Source organism: Erythrolamprus reginae, chromosome 2, assembly GCF_031021105.1.
Source record: "Erythrolamprus reginae isolate rEryReg1 chromosome 2, rEryReg1.hap1, whole genome shotgun sequence".
In the NCBI taxonomy this organism is placed as follows: Eukaryota; Metazoa; Chordata; class Lepidosauria; order Squamata; family Dipsadidae; genus Erythrolamprus; species Erythrolamprus reginae.
The window spans coordinates 124,395,988-124,413,608 of NC_091951.1; positions in this window are offsets into that span (position 1 = coordinate 124,395,988).

The following is a 17,621-nucleotide window of genomic DNA, read 5'->3' on the forward strand; positions in this document are numbered from 1 at the left end:
GAAATTTTTAAAATAAAAAAGTCAGCTGTCCACCAAGGCACTTAGTCACATCCCAATAAAAAACTTACTTTTAATTATAGACATAATTCAGAACAAGGCATATCATTTGGAGTATGTCATTTTGTTCAGGTAAAGACCTAGTGCATTCAGAACTTAATTTACTTTTAGGAAAGCTTGCTCAGCAAGTGTTCTTGTTTAGTTCTTGAGAAATAAGTCCTACCCCAGTTCTAAATAAAAGTTTCTTCATTGTGACATCTGCACATAAGAATGAGTTCCCACACCAAAATCTATCGCTCATCTTTTCTACAAAATGTTATAAAAAGTAGTATAGGACACATCATATTCCACTGAGTTTTTAAACACATTTTTTGTGGAAGAGCCGAGTCAGATCAGAGACCACTAAAAATAAGGTTGTTTTGTGAGCAAAAGCAATAAATTGAGGTCTGGTTAACCAAACCAAAAATGTTGGATCCCTATGTTAAAATTAGAAAGAATGAAACAAAACCTGTTTTATTTAAACTGATTAAAGAAAGTTCTGGTCTTTCAAAACAAAACTCAAAACCATTCTCAAGGGTTGCTTTTTTCAACCTTTCAAGGAGGTTTTTGAAACATTTCTAGAAATTTGACTACTTGAAGCTTCCCGCTGCATTCTATGACTGGAGCATAAAATTCCCACCATTTGAAACAATAGAATTTATACCAAAATACAAATAAAACTTTCGTTCCAATTTCAAAACAACATAGGTTCAAGTTTGGAACAATTGAAACTTTTATTTCAAAATGTCCCACACCCTTTCAGAATTTATGTAAGTACTGCAGCAAATTGGAACTTTCGTTCCAATTTCAAAACAACATAGGTTCAAGTTTGGAACAATTGAAACTTTTATTTCAAAATGTCCCACACCCTTTCAGAATTTATGTAAGTACTGCAGCAAAAATACATCCCAGACGTAATTTCCCATTCCTTGGAGAACTCCAAAGCTCTTCAGAAAATCTGAAGAAGTTGATCTTGAAAGGATAACTTCAATACCTTTACTAAACTGAAATAGAATACTTTCAAGTAAAGAAACAAAATCAGGTTATATGGCCACTGGGGTTTAGTCCAGAAAAAAGTTGTCATTAAAAAAAAGTCAATTTGAAAATGATTTCTAGTCTTATTGATGTAAAATAATTATATTGAATGTTTTGCTTTTAATGCAGAATATAATATCCCCAAGTTTTCTTGAATATTTTTTATCTTATGTAGACTATAATCAAACTTGTAATTTCATCTGGATTTAGGTAACACGTTTTTCATTCCAGCACTCAACTGGCATTAATAATTAAATGATTACAGATCAGTGTACTAGAAACAGGGTTGGATGAAAATTTGGTAAATCAGCATATATGCTAAAAGGCTTGTTAAAAGAAATTAGAAAAAGGGCTAGTGGTGAGGAGGAAAATGTGTATATCCTGAAAGATGTTGGCACTTCTTTCTTAATTTGGCAGCATTAGAAAATCAAATAAATAAATACTGCCTGTACTTTTCCACAAAAATTTCTTAACAAAAAGTTTTTGTAAAAGAAAGCAGGTGAGCATTTGAAAAAATTGGGGGTTTGGGGGTGGAGGTCTATGAGATGGGGGAAAGGACAACTGAATAAAAGCACATAGAAACATAGAAGTCTGACAACAGAAAAAGACCTCATGGTCCATCTAGTCTGCCCTTATACTATTTTCTGTATTCTATCTTAGGATGGATATATGTTTATCCCAGGCATGTTTAAATTCAGTTACTGTGGATTTATCTACCACGTCTGCTGGAAGTTTGTTCCAAGGATCTACTACTCTTTCAGTAAAATAATATTTTCTCATGTTGCTTTTGATCTTTCCCCCAACTAACTTCAGATTGTGTCCCCTTGTTCTTGTGTTCACTTTCCTATTAAAAACACTTCCCTCCTGGACCTTCTTTAACCCTTTAACATATTTAAATGTTTCAATCATGTCCACCCTTTTCCTTCTGTCCTCCAGACTATACAGATTGAGTTCGTTAAGTCGTTCCTGATACATTTTATGCTTAAGACCTTCCACCATTATTGTAGCCCGTCTTTGGACCCGTTCAATTTTGTCAATATCTTTTTGTAGGTGAGGTCTCCAGAACTGAACACAGTATTCCAAATGTGGTCTCACCAGCACTCTATATAACTCTATATACATTGGGAAAGATGTTCCACTCTATATACATTGGGAAAGGTGTTCCATTCATAATGTTAGGATGAAAAGCTGAGTCTAAGGTGAACTGTAAGATTAAGTGCCAAGTTGGCCCTAGTCAAAAAAGCTACAAATCCAAATTTGTTCAAGACAAATGCAGAATTTTTATATTACTTTGGCTGCAGCTATGCAGAATACCACTAAGTAGCAGCAATGGGGGAGACAAGTCCAATCTTATCTTGCCATCTATGTGGCCATTGAGATTTTTTTAGTTTAGAAGAGGTAGTAAGGGATACTAGAAGAAAGACAAATTGTGGAAGATAATGACTTTTCATCATAACATCTCCCTTTAGGATAAGCCAACATGAGAATGCTTGTATTCCTCTCTTGCTTGTGAATCTTCTCAGATATAGAAGGGTTCTTTTTCATTATTAAACAGACACTGGATTATAGTCCTCAATTAAAAACTGACTAGCTCTAAAGAACTTATACCGGTAGAATATCAATCCCTGTGCCTACAACTCTAGATGAAGACTTCAAACTAAAAACATTCTTGGTTACTTAAATACAAATAGAATTAGATGTCACCCTGCTTTTAGGTTTCCTGCCTTCATCAGAATGAGCATCCTGCTGATTTCTTTCACATCCATCAAAAATAGCTGCAGAAAATGGGTTGGTTTTCCATCATAATGAATTATTTATTGGATTTGTATGCCGCCCTTCTCCGTAGACTCGAATGTAATTTTGGCAAGACTCTACATGTCACATGCCAAGGCATTTGAAATTTAAACTTGAAAAATCACATGGCAAGCTAGAAGTGCCAAATATAAACCTTGAATTTAGAGCTTTCACTTTATTTCAAACTTCTCTGGGTGTGACTTCATGTCACATAGGGCACTTCCAGTTAACATTGGCTCTGTAGAGATCATGTTCCAAGCATTATTTTTTTAAAAAGTAATAATTAAGAAATAACCAACAATTTTGGGGGGATGTTTGATTGAATTTCCTAGGTAACTTATTTTAACAATGATCTTTTTTTTTAAGAATTAAGATTGAAAGTTGTGGGATTTAAGTCATTTGCTTTTGATCTTGGTTATAATTTTGTGATTTCGTTGAAATTTCACCTTGGGATTTAGAAACAAGATAAATTCTCTCCACCCACACACTCAAAGTCTGAATTTTTATTAAATCAACAATTAGCACAAACAAATGACTTGTCTTGTATTTCCTAAGAATAGGCTAGGAGAGGGATTTTGAACATGCCTTCAGCAAGACTTAACAGTTGCCCAAAATGCATGTTTCGGGCCCTTTTCCATGGAATTTAAAAGGTAATCCCATTTATATTCTCAGAAGAAGTATGATCTTGCAAACCTAAACTTGATTTCCAGGAATATATGGCTTGCAATTTCCTTGTTTAAAATATGTTTATCATCCACAGTTTTTCATAATCCTAATTCAGATCAGCCGCTATTTCCTTACCAGGAAAATGATTTCTTACCCAAATAAGATGCAAACCTGATCTACTTGCTATGCATAGTACTGGTTTGGCATTACAGGGCCAAACTATTCTTTAAAAGACGCTGGGAGTGGCTCATGATTTTGCATCTCATCTCTCTATTTTTCTCAGTTTTTAATGAGGAAATTAAAACAATCCAATGTGATGTCACTGCATTGTTTGTCTCCTTATCCCTATTTAACATAGTTTGCGGTGGAGTGAGGACAGGGCATTGTCTAAGGATAGCATGCCACATCTTATTATAAGGAAGAAAAGGGTTCACAGCAGCAGCCTTTCTAACACTCGCTTTGGCCAAATGCCAGGCCATAGAAATCCTGTTAATTTTGTATTGTTACTGCTGAGGAAAGTTGTTACTCTGTGTATTCTACCTTAGAAATAATTGGACCCTCTATTTAATAATAATAATAATAATAATAATAATAATAATAATAAATGTATTGTCATTGTCAAAACAACGAATTGTCATTGGCAACGAAAGTCGTGACACCCAGAGACCAGTCCCACCATACATAAAATCAGAATAGGTAAATTTAAAAATAAAATAAAAAATAGAATAAAATGTCCCACCCACTACAAATTCCCCACCCTGAACCACTCAACCATCTACATGACAAACCGAGTAATATTGTCCAACAGTTCACTGATGGTGACCCTTTAGTTCGTTGTTAAGTGCAAGTATAGCTCTGGGATAAAAACTATTCAGGAAACGTGTGGTCCAAGTTCTAGTTGTTCTGTATCTTCTGCCAGAAGGCAACAGTTCAAAAAGATTGTAAGCAGGATGAGAAGAGTCTTTGAGAATGGTATGCACCTTCCTAGAACAGCAAGATGTGAAGATGTCATCCAGGGCGGGTAGCTGGAGCCCAATAATGTTCTGGGCAGTTTTAATAATTCTCTCTAGAGCTTTTTTGTTCGCTACAGAGCTGCTCCCATACCAAGCTAGAATGCCGTATGTCAGGACACTCTCAATGGTGCTGCAATAGTAGGACAACTCCAACTATTTGTTGGAGTTCAGTTTGTCTTTGGCATCACTTGGCATGACAAAATTCCAAATAGCACAGTCGTAAAACGTTTGGCAGTCCGAGGCAAAGAGGCAGTCCCGGAACCAGCGAAATCCAGGGGGCGGGCAGGGGACAGTATGGATCTGCGCTCAGTGCGGAAGGAATTGCCACTCTTGGATTGGCCTTTTTAGCCACACTAGATGCTGTTCTAGGAACTCTTTCCAGAGGACGATAACATAGTCGTTCAAGGTAGATGTGACGTGCTGGTTCCTGGAGGCTGCCATGCCCTGCAATTTCTCCCCAAATTCCTTCTACAGACACCACTGCGATCTTGTCTGTTCTGTTCTCCACTCTCTGGCACAATGTTGCTGTAGGTATAATTGTAATTAGAGGGTACCACAGGGATAATCTTTGCATGGCCTTATCTTAGCACATTCAAGAAGCTAGCATTGGAGGGGGAAGGGAGATTCAGACCTGATGAAGAAGATCCAAAAAGACACTCCCAACACTTTGAGCACCCTTGTCAAACTACCAAGGCAGTTTTTAAAGCCCGCCTGCTTGCTGTGAGCCCAGATAGACCCGCTAATGAAAACCAAACAAGCCTATGTTTGACTCAGGCCATTTCCTCAATAATGACTTACACCCAACTATTGTTGAATCAATATAAACCCTATTCTTACTACTTAGATTTTGGCACAACAGAGTTTAACGTCACAAGTAGGGAAATAACCTCATTTATGTGAACCCAAACAAGCACGGTCTATTCCGTAAACAAAGCATTTTCAGAGAACAGAAATATTGTCACTGTGTCCAAACAAAAGTTTTTATGCAATACTCTTAAACTCCAGACCTAAGCAAATGACACTGTCTTGAAATGGTGCTTATTTTTCTCCTTCAAATTGTATTAATACACCAAGATAAAGCTGTCCATATTCCTTGCATACTTAGAATGCCCTCCATGTGTTCCATTCAAGGCTCTCTCTCATACTCTTAGCCACCCACTTTCCCACTGCTACTCTGAAAGTGGTTCTTTTATCACATCTCTGCAACAGGTCAAAGAAGGTGAATGAATAAGCCCTCAGTCGTTTATCATTGTCTATCATTTGGATGGAGGGGGGGAGGAAATATAGGACTTCATATTTGCATCTTGAAACATGTGTTGGGAAAGTAGCGAATTATTACTCATGCACTCACAAGCATTTGCATAGGTTGAAAAAAAGAGGATACTAATGAACTTCTTCCTCTGCTGCTTTCATTTTTTAAAAGCCATTTTTGACCCGTTGACTACCTACTTAATTCACAGATTTCACTCAGCAGCCTCTTTGCCAATGATGTTTTTGATGTTGATAGGTATTACAATAGGATAATAAAATGAAAAATCCAACTTAAATTTGGAGTAGGAACAGCACCTCTATGTATCTCGATTAATCCAGAGGTCCATAATCATATATTGCACTAATCAGACTAGACAAACTATGATAGTCCAATGTGAAAGTACTGGGAACCAATTACAAATTACTTTCACACCAAGTAATATAATTTAATGGACTGACAGAGTAGCATATAAAACGGCTTCTCTATCCAATGCAGATAAGACCTACATATTGTCCTTTTTTTAATGGTTACGCTGCCTTTATGCTTATTTTGCTATAAAATACTTTCTGGAATTTCCAATTTTCAAACAAGGTCATAAGCACAGGTTCCTAGAATAGACAAAATGAAAAAGAAAAGAAAAGGTATTTTAAAATAATCAAAGGCATGTACCATCTCATATAATACAAACATGAGAGAAGGCAAAGATAGAAACAAGATTAAAAAGAGAAACTGTATGCTTTGGCGTTGTCTGTTTTATATTTGCATCATACATTTGCATGACATATTTGCATATTATTTATTTATTTATTTATTTATTTATTTATTTGTTTGTTTGTTTATTTATTTATTTATTTATTTATTTATTTATTTATTTATTTATTTATTTATTTATTTATTTATTTATTTATTTATTTATTTATTTATTTATTTATTTATTTATTTATTTATTTATTTATTTATTTATTGGATTTGTATGCCGCCCCTCTCTGTGGATTCAGGGAGGCTCACAACAAACATAGAATACACAGTAAAACAATTTGATCCAATTAATTACGATTAAAGGACTTAAAAAGATTCTAAAAATTTTAAAACATTCAATTTATCATTCACTCAATAGGTCACTCTAAACACACTCGGTCAGGGGGAGAGATCTAGTGGCCTATTATAGGTAGAATTAATAGAATAAGTGGAATGAACTTGCTGATATATAAAATAATACGTTGAAAGAATTAACCTTTCATTTATTTCTGAATCCCAGTAATTTGATTACTTGTAACCTGTCCTGGTCTCCATTTAAAGAAATGTCCCATTTCCATTATGCAAGCAATTAATTCTGGGGAGCAGGACACTTCAGGAAAAGCGTATACTCGTACAGTCATAACAATCTGCCCAGCAAACAAGTATGCTATTCAACCTGATCTGGATAATTTCCTATCCCAAGGTACTTCTACTTTAGCTACTATGAGCAGCTTGCCGCAAATTTGGTTTCTTTATCAACCAAAGGAAGACCAAAGTGATGCATTAGCCAGTTCCAAAAGCCAAATATCAAGAGCCTACCATCACATTAAAGAGACAAAAGTGACAAGCAGTGGACCAATTTACATACCTTGGCAGAACCCTCTCCCGTGCAGTGACAATTGACCTTGAGGTCAACTGCAGAATCGCCAAGGTAAGCTCTGCGTTTGGCAGACTAATGACCAAATGTGCGGAACCGACATGAAATAAGCCTTGCTGCAGAGCTCAAAGTCTACCGAGCAGTAGTGCTAACTACCCTGTTGTATGCAAGTGAGGTTTGGACTATATATAGGAGACATGCTAATTGAACCACTTCCACATGACCTGCCCCCATAGAATTCTAAGGATCCAGTGGCAGGATAAGGTGTCAGACACTGAGGTCCTCTCCAGGGCAGGCCTGCCAACAATTCCCACTCTGCTGATGAAAGCCCAGACACGCAGGGCAGGCCATGTTGTTAGGATGCCATACTATCGCATCCCTAAACAGCTCCTCTATGGTGAGCTGTCTAAAGGAAAGCAACCACATGAGGGACAAAGGAAGCAATACAAAGACATGTTGAAAGCCTCTCTCAATATCAACATCACTTCCTGGGAAACCCTGGTACAAGATCGACCAACATGGCCCATGCTGATCCACCAAAGCTGCCAGACATCTGAGGTCAGAAGAACATTCATAGCAGAAGAGAAGCGAGCATTCTGCAAAGCCAGAGGTGTAAATGCTGCAACAATAGTGCTCACACATGTCTGCCCAACATGTGTCAGAACATTTCAGTCCTTTATAGGCCTTACCATCTGTTATGCCAGGCTTCACGTTACGAGCTCCCAATTAAGTCCAAAGTAGAAATTCAAACACACACGGTTGTAAACAAAGTTGGTTTATCAAAAGGAAAATATTGTCCAAACTCACTTTTAATCAGCCAAAATGCTCTCCCACAACCCACAAGCCTTGAATTCTGTGAAAAACATAAAACAAAAGCAAAGCAGATAAAAGGCAGCTGTGAAGACATCACAGCCACCCCACTTCAAGAGTCCTCACACTGTACTTAACTGGGAATTGTTCCACAAAGTCCTTGAAAAATCCTGAAGCAGTTCACAAACGTCTTTGTAAATCCTGAAACAAACCACAAGTCTCTATCTCACAAAACGGATAATCTCCCACGCCGAGAGGCAACAACACTGGCAATTTATCAGCAGCCCCATTAGCCTAATTGCCCCCAGCCACAGGTGTTCTCCCTTATTTTCTATAATACTTGCGCAGTTGTTCCTTCCTTGTCATAAACCTGCGTCTGCGAGCATCTATGAATACCTCCTCTTCCGACTCTAACGATGATGATGGTGGTTCACTAATGGGGTAATTAGCTAATGGGCTGCCTGTAATTACCTCCTCATTGGATCCTGCTTCACTCCCAGAATCTTCCCCTGACACAGAAGCTTCACCGTCTAAAACTGTTGGCAGTAAAACCGGCCTCTGATAATGTGAGGATTCTCCCACACCAACCCCACAGTCATCGGAGCAGGAGCTGGCCCAGAGCCAGCCACAACACCATCCACCTGTGGACACATCTTGTACAGCCCACAACCCATTTGATGTCAAGGTCCTCTTCGAACACAATGGATACACTTCATCATCACACTATGATACTGGAGAGACAAGACTATTATGGATAGAATAGTTAGACTATACCCGGAGTAGGCAAAGTTGGTTCTTCAATGACATGTGGACTTCAACTCCCAGAATTCCTGAGCTAGCATAATTGGCTCAGGAATTCTGGGAGTTGAAGTCCACAAGTCACAGAAGAGCCAACTTTGCCTACCCCTGGACTATACCATCATCCTCATTCCATCCAACCCTCCCAGGATTGATGTGGGGAAATATATACTTGGTTTTAAAAAGTAACACATTTTAAAATATAAATGCCAATATGTTTAATAACCTTATTATTATACAATATGAGCCTAGTCGTGAAGGCTGGACACAATGAACAAGCAACCAACTCAGGGTCATATCTGGGCTGGCACAGTGTCATGGCTCCGTCGGATCTCGTTTCAGAGGAGGAGTAGGAGGAGTTGGAACTGAGATCTGATGGGGGAAGACACAATCTCTCTGAACAAGTGGAGAGTCCAGGGGCTGAGGACAAGGTAGTCCCAGGGCAGTCTGGCGGGAGTGAGGTGGCAGCCTACCTAATGGAGACCACCTCTGATGAGGTACAGCTCCCACCCCACTGATCCATGGATGTGGAGAGCAGAGTGGAAAGAGGCATCACATTGGTCAGTTAGGCTACTTGCAAAGAAGCAGGCCCAGCCTCCTCACAAGGAACAGCTGGGGAAGGGTGATTTAACCAGATGCTGGGGGAAGGTCTTTTTCTTGAGAACTCCTCCTTGTTTGTGCTCCTTCCCAGCTTCCCTGGATCCTGTTGCTTGAATTTTGGACTGTGTTTTTGGATTCTGAACCTTGAACTCTTGTGGACCTGGACTTGGCTCTAGGACTTCACACTCTTGGATTGTGTTTTGGTTGCTGGAACTCTGGACTTGTGGGTATTATTACCTCCCTCTTGCCTCCTGGGTCAGCTGGGACTTACCTTGTGAAGCCAGACTGAGATAAAACTGAGCACTGGGGTGGAGCTTCATTGGCACCATTGCGGGTTGTTTGTCACTGCCATAAGTAAGTAATAAACAGGCCCTCTTTAACTTCTGCTTTGCCAGCATGACTTGGGTCAAAACACATAGACATTCCAGATCCCTCTGGAGACAACTGCCCATCACAGCATTTCTTTATTTTGCAACCTCTTCTAAAGTCAAAAAAAGCAGCAGACTCAACAAGCAGATAGTTACACATTCTCTTGCTATACATTAAATTGATGTACACTAATTATAATCCAGAAGACACTGTACTTATTCTGTAATGGAATGTGGTTGTCTAAAGAAGCCTCCCCTCCCCCAATAAAACCACTGAGCCCTAGCTTTAAAATTGGCAAATGGTACACATCCCCCATCATTACGTCCCTTCACTCTAGACGAAGTCTGCCATTTTGTTTGCCAGCTGGAGAACACGGGCGGGTTCAAGTTGCTCAGCGACCACACAACCCAGACTCCTTGCTTCTCCTTAGTACCATCAGCAGTTAAATCCAGGGAACCAAGAGATTTGCCCCAGGCTGGAAAATGTAACATTCCGGTCCCAGTGTAAAAATCCCTGTGTTAGCATAAGACACGGTGCTTAAATCCAAACCTCATGACCAGGAATTGAAAACCATGACTCAGGAATTTAAAGATGAAGCTTTCTGGGGAAGCCACAAGGGACTGGAATTCCTACCTCCGTCAAAGCCTTAGAGCTATAGCCCTGAATTATAACATTTTCTACAAATACCAAGGTCTCTTACCAAAGAAATTGTGGCTTGGAACTCAAGAGAAAATTCAATTAAAAACAGAGACTGTCTTCTTTGCAAAATGCCATTGCATGTTTTTGCAATACAAAATGGGGACAGGGCCTAGAACATCTCAGGTTGGGGAGCTTCAACTTCCTCAAACACTGGGAAAGGGGGACTTTTGTCTACTGAGCTGGGTAATAATTGGGCATTCTAAAATCACGAGTTACCTTGCCACTTGAGCTCTTCCAGCAAAACTTCAGGGCAATTTTGAGACCCTTGCAGCCCAAAGAGCCAGGACCATTTTCTCTTGGTGACTAAAGACCAACTCTCCATTACTATACTATCTCCTGCAGTTTTTCCTGAGCTGCAAAAAGATTTCTTCTGTATATACAGTGGCACTGCAAGCAAAAGGAGGTAAGGAATCCCACAATGGGATTCCGGGGGTGGGGCTTTGACATCACGGAGACTTCTTCCTCCCCTTTTCAGCCAGCCAGGAAGGAGTCTCCGTGATGTCAAAGCCCCACCCCCGGAATCTCATCATGGGATTCCCCACCTCCTTTTGCTTGCAGCACCGCAAGCAAAAGGAGGTGGGGAATCCCACGATGGGATTCCCCACTCTCCTCCTGGTCGGTGGCTCTTCACGGTGTTCAAGCGAATGCCGAACATCAAATCCGAACTTTTTTTTAAAATCCGGTTCCGGTTCGGCATGCCGAACACTGCAAAGTCCAGCACGAGCCCAAACTTTGCAAGTTCAATTCGCCCAACATTACTTGTGTACCCTCCAATATGGCTCCATATGCCACCTGTGGCACTCTTGCCATAGGTTCGCCATCACTGGTATATACTGATGTTGCAACCTGCCTCTGCCAACAAGAAATCACAGTATGCTGGCTTAGTTATAGGAATTATTTCAGACTATTTTGTGAATATGAAGTTCAGCATCAGAGCTTTAGCCTCCTGCCAGGCCTTTACAGAAAGATCATTTGCCCAAATGGCTACCAACAATAATATTTCCTATCAGACAGCGCTGCTCCAAAACTCTTTGTTCATTGGCTGTCACAATTTTAGCAAAGCATTTTATCCTGGCCAGCCTTCACAAGTGAGTACTGAATGCCCTGAATAGATCGAACCAGGTTAAAACCCACCTCTTTCCCCCTAGGCCTTTACAATTTTATGCATGGTATGTCTGTATGTATGTTTGGTTTTTATAATAATGGGTTTTTAATTGTTTTTAGTATTGGATTATTGGCTTTCCTTCCTGTTTTGGAGCTTGGAGAGAGCAAAGTTAAACTGGAACTTGGCAAATAGACCATTTTCTGCCAGGGGAGGATGTTTTCGCCCTCCCCAGGTACCTAGAAAGGCTCTGAAGCTTGGGAAGAGTGAAAAGCAGACGTGGTATCGTGTGCCCGGGGGGGGGGAGATCATGCACATGTGGGGGGGCACATTGAATGGGTATGGGTACACAAACACCTGCGCCCCAACCTTCATCAAACCAAAGAAGCTTCACCATCACTGCTACAATGTTGAGTTTTTCATTTTAAATACTTTTATTTCCGCAATATTATTGAAGATGAATCAATTATGTTTCATTTGTGGAAGGTTTTGATCAGTATGTAATATATGGGGTGAGCTGGGGTGGCGCAGCAGGTAGAGTGCTGTACTGCAGGCCACTGAAGCTGACTGTAGATCTGTAGGTCAGCAGTTCAAATCTCATCACCAGCTCAAGGTTGACTCAGCCTTCCATCCTTCTGAGGTGGGTAAAATGAGGACCCGGATTGTGGGGGCAATATGCTGGCTTTGTTAAAAGGTGTTATTGTTAACATGTTATAAGCCGCCCTGAGTCTAAGGAAAAGGGCAGCATAAAAAAATCGAATAAATAAATAAATTATTATATGCTGTCTTGTTATTGCTGTTAGCCGCCCCGAGTCTCCGGAGAGGGGCGGCATACAAATCCAATAAATAATAAATAATAAAAATAAAAAAGGTGATCACAATGACCGCAGGACACTACAACAGTCATAAATATGAATTAGTTGCCAAACTTCTGAATTTTGGTCACATGACCATGGGGGATACTGTAATGGTTGTAAGTGTGAAAAATGGTCATAAGTTACTTTTTCTTCAGTGAGGTTGTAAGCTTGGCCTACAGCCTCGAACTGTTATAAGTTGAGAACTACAGTACCTGTACAACCATTTCCTTGTCATAGCCTCTCAACTCTCAGCCAGCTTTTCAGATGTTCCCACTGGGTGTGCAAATTTCTCAAGTCCACCAGTCAGAGTGGCACTGGCTATTTTACTGTCTGTTATTTCCAGAGCCTGCATGTTAAGAAAAGTGCCTACAGAAACCAACTTTTATACACTGCGCAAAAAAATAAAGGGAACACTTAAACAACACAATATAACTCCAAGTAAATCAAACTTCTGTCAAATCAAACTGTCCACTTAGGAAGCAACACTGATTGACAATCCATGTCACATGCTGTTGTGCACATTCGACTTGGTACAGAACGAAGTATTCAATGGGAACATTTCATTCTAGGATGTGTTATTTGAGTGTTCTCTTTATTTTTTTGAGCAGTATATTATGGGTGGGAGGGGAGGGATAAAGAGCTGCTGGAATGAAAATACAAAAAATGCAGGAAATGGACTTGTTCAATGCTGAATGGGTTCCGTTCTGATTCTGCTTGAAGGGCTTCATCTGCCACCTTTTAAATTTGCTCTATTCACAGTCATTTAGGGAGGGCATGATCCGGTCTTATTTACCTGGCGTGTCCTGCATATGACTACACTATTGCAAGCAACATCCTTGCCTGGCCTTTATATTGGAGAAAGAGAGTCCAGACTGCTGCCTCTTCTCTCTTTCAGCACCACGACTGCATCCAGCTGGCTGGCAACTCTGGAAAATGCAACTTTCTTAGAAGGGTTGTCTTTCATATGCACATCAAGCACCCGGGTGGCACATATATACTCAAGTCATCCTATGATGATTTTAGAGAACAGGATCCCTAATGAGGATTGGAACATTTATTTAATGAGCACTGGAATATTTGTGCCATGAGCAAGATTTTCCAGGCAGAAAAGTACAGAAGGGATTCAAAGCAAAGACTTTTCATATCTTAGCCCACAAACGGATGGATAAAGGGTGGTGCAAGAGAGGATGACCAAGAGAGGACAGGACTAGCAGGAAAGACAGGCATCCCTGCGTTCAGGAAGCAGCTATCCCTGATTTCTAAAGGAAATGAGGATATTTTTAGATGTTCTCTACTGACAGATCCAGTTCCTGTGGACAGGAAAGAGGCTGAATACAACACCATTTCTCAAGCAGGGCAGAAACTGATGGAATATATAGGCCACCTAGGGCAGCTGAGTATAAAGCATGGACTAACATTACCCTAGAAAAGATGGGATGAAGAAAGGGAGATTGAATGAAAAAGGGAGGGGACATTTAGCAAATAGGCTTATTTCTTCTTTATTTATTTTTAAAATAGTTCTTAGATTTATTTTCTATGCAGCAACCATAATTTATAAAAATAGTCTCTCTACCGCTCTTGCTCTCTTCCTCTCCCTCTCCCTCTCTCTCTTCCTCCCTCCTTTTTCCTCCCTCCCTCCTTCCTTTTCTTCATCTCATGCACACACACACACAAAGGAGAGACAAAAACACAATTTCTAGCATCTTCTACAGTCATCTCCACCATCATTTACTATATAAACAGCATTCATAACAGAATTCCATTTGAGTGGTTAATGGTAATCAATAAATTTAAGAACTGTGGCAAACAGGCTCATAAAATGGGACAAAACTCACAACCACTAATTTTGCTTAGCAACAGAAATTTTGAGCTCACTTGTGGTTGTAAGTTGAGGACCATCTGTATCTCCAAGGCAGTGGATTGATAGGATTATCTAGGTACACGTTTTATTCATTTATTTATCTATAAGAATTTAAAGATAGAGTAAAATTATGTGCAGAGATCTTGTAATTTGACCATTGTCATCCTTACATCTGAATTTTCTTCACAACTCTCTGCAATAGAAATGTATTAATTTTATTGTTGAACAAATGTACTATATATTTTCCTTACAATTATATGTTTCTTAATGACCTGAACAAGAGCAAAAATCTGATCCACACAACCTCTGTCTCACATAACATCATACTGGTTCCTCAAAATTGGTTCATTGTTACTTTTGTACCTTTTCAGTCAGAGCTTTGCCAAATATCTTTCCAAACACATCGATCAAATTAATCCTGCTATCTTTCCCTTTCTAAAGGTGAATCTTAATATCATGCTTCCAGTTTTTAGGAACCGGGGCAGTTGTCATAAACTAAAGAACTCACAAATCATTCTGTACCCCAATGACATATTAATATTTCCCAGTTACACTATCTAACCATGCAACCATACCATTTTTCATCATTCTCACAGCAATGTTAGTCCTACAAGATAGATGAGATCAGGAAGCCAACTCTGTAAGAAGATTAAAACAATTGTAGGAAGCCCACTCCCATCCCAATAATGAAATATTTGGGGGGATATTAAAAGAGGCAGAATATTATATTTTCCCAAATGGGAAAAAAAATCTTAACAAAGGCAGAAAGCAGCCCCAACAGCCTCCAGCAGATGCCTGAAGTCTTTAGAGAAGGATATTTTGTGCCCATTAGGAAACCTGGGCCAATATTTATTATTTATTTATTTATTGGATTTGTATGCCTCCCCTCTCCGGAGACTCAGGGCTGCTAACAGCAATAATAAGACAGCGTATAACAATAATCCAATACTAAAAACAATCTAAAACCCATTATAATAAAAAACCAGACATACAGACATATCATGCATAAAATTGTAAAAGCCTAGGGGAAAAGGGTATCTCAATTCCCCCATGCCTGGCGGCAGAGGTAGGTTTTAAGTAGCTTACGAAAGGTAAGGAGGGTGGGGGCAATTCTAATCTCTGGGGGGAGTTGGCTCCAGAGGGCCGGGGCCGCCACAGAGAAGGCTCTTCCCCTGGGTCCCGCCAAGCAGCATTGTTTAGTTGAAGGGACAAAACATCTTCAGTTAAAGCTGATGGGATTGAGAAGGACAGGACCTTTAGGACATAATAGCCACCCACCTTTAAAATAGCAAAAGACACCAGGCTCACTACCTTACACAACCCTCTGCAGCATTTCAGAACCCTTGCATTCAACAAACTAATTTGTCAGCTGTCTCAGAACTACATGCTGTTATTGGCTCTGCTCATTGATAAACAGAGTCCTTCTTTCCAATCAGCCTCCATTTTATTTCCAGTACCTTTCCCCTGGCTTGGAACCGTATAATAACAGAATTTGGCAAGTCTGATTGTGTTTTTCCTTCCCTCCTTAGTTTGCCTCAGCGAGTCAGGAAGAGCCAAGCTGAGTCTCTTCTTAATATTTGCTCCCTTCTCAGGGCTTAAGGAATTCTTCTGCTCTCTTTGTTTACATAACAGTTTCCGAATATCTGCTTCAAGGCCATCTTCCTGACTTGCTACAATTAATGACTTTCACCATCATTTTTTTTCCCCCTCGGAGGCTAATATTTCAGTTCTACTCTTCAACAACTCACAAAGTATCTTCAGCCCTGCATTTTCATCCCAAACAATTTCATGTCTTTTATTTGTCATTCCGTTCCTTTTGCCGTTTAGCCCTCGCCAACTTTTAAAGCAAATGGAAGGAGCAAATGCTGGCCCATCATCCACCCAAATCAATCTGCCTGGTAGCCAAGCCAACCAAGTTATTTTGGTATATGAGGCAGAAAATCCCACAAGGGCCTAGCAGAAAAATACAGAAATAACACACGCAATAATTAACCATTGCTGCCCTTTCATGATGAAGTAATTTTGCTGCCACAGACAACTGCCGTAGTTAGGCCTGACCTTTCCCACTCATACTCACCCTCCCCTCCATAGGTTATGACCTATAAATCCCTACATGGCACCGGACCAGATTATCTCCGGGATCGCCTTCTGCTGCACGAATCCCAGCGACCAGTTAGGTCCCACAGACTGGGCCTTCTTCGGGTCCCGTCAACTAAACAATGTCATTTGTCGGGACCCAGGGGAAGAGCCTTCTCTGTGGTGGCTCCGGCCCTCTGGAACCAACTCCCCCCAGAGATTAGAATTGCCCCCACCCTCCTCGCCATTCGTAAGCTTCTTAAAACCCACCTCTGCCGTCAGGCATGGGGGAACTGAGATGTTTTTTCCCCCTAGGCCTTTACAATTTATGCATGGTATGTTTGTATGTATGTTTGGTTTTATAATAAGGGTTTTTTAGTTGTTTTAGTATTGGATTGTTACATGCTGTTTTTTATCACTGTTGTTAGCCGCCCCGAGTCTACGGAGAGGGGCGGCATACAAATCCAATAAATAAATAAATAAACGAACAAACAAACAAACAAACAAACAAACAAATAAAATCATCCCATGCTAGAACAAAAGTAACAACAAGACCCAGCTTATTAAAATGTTTCCAAATATTTAATGAGAGTTGAGCACTCATAGGAGGAAGATGGACTGCTCTTCATTTATAAACTCTTAGGAGCTGCCAAGGCGGTACTTGTAATTTATACACGTTCCTCACTGTGTCTGCACTGGACACTCCAATTAGAAGTGGGGAGGAATCAGAAGGCCTCCATCTTGTTCCAAGTACAAAATGTGCTTGTGGTTAACTTGCTAAGTGGGTGGTTCAGAGTAAGTTTCGGATGCTAAACTTTCACCGTGACACTCCCACTATAAAATTTGTTCAGCGGTGCACAAAATTATAGCCTAAAAACATAAAAACCCAGTTAATTCAGAAACCTGTTTCTAGCAGTGTCCATTCAAGTGGGTCTGGCAAGCCCACAAATAGGGCAAGAAGTTACTAGTCCTCACCAGGACTTGTTTTCCCAACACTACCTTTAGAAGTCCATGACCTCAAAGGATGGGATCTTACTC